Here is a 4,409-nt window from a genome sequence, read left to right as displayed (position 1 = left end):
CAATGTTCATTTTATGCATCCCTCCGAATCCATCCGCTGAAAACTTACTAACCTCAAGTTATTTTTGTAAAGCTACCCAAGCATACATAATCTAGAGAATTACAACTTTAAGATACCACAAAATGGAGCTCTTAAATTCTTCACTTTCTTTGATATTTGATCTTCAATTTCTTTGAATTCACCACCTTTTTGTCCGATTTTTGGTATCTTCAACTTTTAATTTTTTCAGAATTTTTGATCTTCGATCTTCAAACTTTATACTTTGATTGCTCCAAAAAGTCTTCAACTTTTCAGTAATTTCTCTCTCTCTTTTTTTTTTACAAGTACTCACTTTTTTCCTTCACTCAAAGACCTACATGCTTAAGCAGGGGCGCTTAACTTTAACCCTTATTGGTTAAGGTATTAGCCTATGTGCAATGACTTCATAAGCTTTCCTGTATACATTTCAGGTACAGGCTGCTAAACATATTGCATTCCTCAAACTAAGCGATGTTGTGTTTTTGTCCCATGATTTCACTAGAATAAAAGAGGCCACAAATGCACTATAACATATATTGGCTCAACTAATCATTTGAGCTCTCATTGGATCATCTCATACAACACTAGCAACTAAAGTTCAAATTATTATTACTAGATTAATTATTATTATTATTTCAAACCTTTTAAAATTTATTACTAAATTTTTAAATTTTTAAATTTTTAAATTTTTAAATTTTTAAATTTTTTCTAGAAATTTACTTTTTCGACCCCTACCCCACATTTATTACATACAATGCCCTCATTGTATGCATAATATAAATTAAAAGCAAGAAAAGGGAGAAAATGGAACAGACTCCCCAGGGAGTAGTGGCGTGATCGAACTCCAATTGTGTGGATGAAATGTGCATCTTAAATATGGACTTGTTCTAAATAGGAACTTGGATCTTGATCTCGTAATGTGCCAACAAATTATAGAATCAAAACTTCAATCTTCAACAAATGTGATGCAAATCTCCAAGACATGAAGAATAATGTGGGAAAGCATACGCCACATTGTATGAGAGAGGAAACGGCGAGAATAATCTTCATAAAAGAACTCCAAATAGAATGGTGGTGATATATGTGGTGAATGGGAATGAAAAGGCTTCATTATTGTGAAAATAGATACTCACAACGTGAGTAATATGGATCACAACGTGAAAACGCGAAAATGCGGATTCTGAAACCTATCTAACCGAGCTCACGACATGAGGAATAAAGCCTCACGACGTGAGTACTGGGCGACATAAAACTGAAACTGCCCATTCTTCCTTGAGTTTGGCATTGCACCCCAACATCTTAATTGATTAAGACTCTTCTAAATGCAGAATTTGTATGACACTTCTCTAACTTTATCCTCTCTCTCCACTCACCCCACACTTATTTCCAATTGTGGGTCTCGACTCTCGAATCTAGACTCTAAACGATGTCTGGCTATTCGTTTACGCTCATATCGACTTTCTTTTCCCGTGAATCCGTAAGCAAATCTGAAAATAAAAACCAAAAGAAAAAAAAAGCAATGTAACATAATAGCTTAAAGATTCTTACAAACCAAATCAAATTTCAAAAACAAAAGAAAAACCAAATCAACTAAAAACTAAAAACTAAATAAAGCGATCAATCGTCATCTTCATCCCTTTGAGCTCCACTCGTTCCCGCTCCATCTCCTCCTTGACTTTGATACTCACTCTACCTAGGGAAAATTGGGTAATGATACCCCAAATGAGGAGGTTACTCAACATGCAATTGTTGCACCAAATTTTCCACCATACCACCAATCCAGTTCACACTTAACGATAGTTGATCAAAGTAACTTGTCATGTCTCCCCTAAAGTTGAGTCCTCCCATGGGTGCATTCTGGTGCACCGGTTGTTCTCTTTCGCCTCTTCGTCTTACATTTTTCCTTCCTCTTGGCATCGGTTGTGGTTGTTGCTTGGGTTGGTCGTTCGGTTGCTCATCACCATCATCATTAAAATTCATAATCCCCCAATGTGATCCATAATTCCTTACCACCTTCGTCGTCTCCAAATATCCCAAAGTAAATTCATTACCTTCCATACAAGTCAAGGATCTCGTGATGTTGGGGACTATAACACCATAGGACTGGGCCAAACGGGTAATAAAATGGCCTCAACAAATAGGGCTCCCATGGCGGGAACTCACGACATAATCTGCCAGTTAGCAGGCTAGAAAGTATGTGATGTTGCAACACACCCCTAGTTGTAAAAAGGACCATAAAAAGAACAAGTTCATCTTGGTAACCTTGTCCCCATGGTGTTTGTGGTTGATAGAAAATGTGATGAGTCGGTGGATAAGGCGGTGAATAGGGGATTTGATACTACTTTCCGGCGACACCCTGGAATTGAACACCCCGTATGAAATGTTACTCCAGAAGTCGATCCCCGATGCCCCATTCTCGTATCTACGGGCAGCCTCCCTAAAAAACATAACAAACTCATGAGTCATGCTTTCTTGGGTTCCACACAACCCCATCCTCCAAGAAAACTCGGCAAAACTACATTCTCGGTATTCTCCACCTCGACAAAACACCAAGGCTTATTTGTAGGTCGGGTCTTGGACATTCTCATGGAATACCACAATCGAAAAGAACTCCACACATAACTCCTTGTACACCCTTTCCTAGATAGAAAAGAAATTATGCCACCCCTTTCATGTAAAAGAAAATCCGTTCCCCAAAAATAAATTTGTAAGAAGTGGGTTTAACCGATCAACCAATCCCACCTCCCTTAACCTTTGCCAATTAGTTGTGGGTGCAACAACAATTTCTCAGTTGTACAACCATCCTAACTGGTTGTTGCAATGAGTGAAAACATCCCGCGATAAGGTTGTTGGAAAAACATAAAACGGGTGCAAAATAGCCACCCCTGTTGGAACCTCACATCTAGGAGCCATTTCTACAAAACAAGAAACAACAAAAACCAAACAAGAAAAATCCAAAAAATTAGAATTAAACTTAATTAAGGTTTATTCACGCCAAGAATTCACATCGTGAATTCTAGGAATTCACGTCGTGAGTTCCTTATCGCAGGTCAGAATCAATCAATGCAGTGTTCAAATCGAGCCAAAATAATGGTTCGGTTTTATACTAGAACAATTCTAAACACATTCCAGTCACATGCAATGGCTATGACATGAATTTTAGGGAAAATTTCAACAACGCAATAAACACCAAACCCTAGCCCTAATTTCAACTATTAAAGCAAAATTATCTATTAAAAACAAGAAATGAATACCTTATTAGGGAGTTTACGTAAACAAAAATGGAAAATGAAGTGCAATAGGGCTGAAATCGGAATGGGGGGGCAAGGAAGAACACCTTCACTTCATGAGGAATAAAGAAAGTGGATAATTTAAATTGTTCCCTGTCCCTTATCTGTGGTCCCGTGTTCTTCCAAATTCACATCATGAATTCTATCGATTCACGCCGTGAATGTTCTTGGGCTGAGTAGATGGGCCATTAAATTAATTAACAATTAGGCTGGGACATGTATTAGGCTAATGAACAAGGACTCTGTAAGTTATCATGGACTCACATCGTGAATCATATTGACTCACATCGTGAAGTCTGTCTGATCACAACATTACTTAATAAATACTAATTTTCATTCATTATAATTCTTAATTTATTACCACTTAATTTTAGGGACCCCACACTTAGTGTTCTATCATGCATAAAAGGATTTGGATGATACGATTGTTTTTCCTAAAAATGCAAAAACTAAAAGAAAAAGAAAAGAAAATTCAAACCAAACTTGGGATGCCTCCCGAGAAGCACTTCTTTTTTATGGAGTCGTGAGCTGGACTCTGTGCCTCCTTACGTTGAGTTTTCAGAGAGAGTCCATCACCACCTGAATCTTCTGTTCTTTCCATCGCCTCTTGTAAGCTTGGACACGTCGAATATACACCTTCTTTGAGTTCTCCTTTTTAGCTTTTTTCTTGTCTTCATCAAACTTCCTTTTGATCCCTCTAGTCTCTAATTTTTCTTCATTATTCAACTCCATAGGAATCTTTTCTTCCTTCACCATTACACTTGTCTCCTTGGAAGCTACCTCGTCTTCATCATCACTCGATATTTCATCGCTTTCCTTACTTACCCATGAAGTTGGATTTGTGTATGCAATGACTTCAACTAAAAACGGGACAAATGCTCTCAGTTTTGTTTGTTTAACTTGTTGAATTGTTTTGATTTCTTCCTCCATGAGCTTCTCTAATTCTTCAAGTTCGTTCTCTTCATCTATATTGAAAACCTCTCCTTGAACATCACTTCCTTGGAAACCATCTTCTGTTCCAAAAGTTTCATTTTCATCTCCTATCCTCAAAATGAGCTTGGACTCGCGAATATTAACCAAGGCACCAACAGTATTAAGTAA

Source organism: Lactuca saligna, chromosome 8 (genome assembly GCF_052625555.1).
Source record: "Lactuca saligna cultivar CGN05327 chromosome 8, ASM5262555v1, whole genome shotgun sequence".
NCBI lineage: Eukaryota > Viridiplantae > Streptophyta > Magnoliopsida > Asterales > Asteraceae > Lactuca > Lactuca saligna.
The sequence above is the reverse complement of the archived record's forward strand: the minus strand, read 5'-3'. Positions refer to the sequence as shown.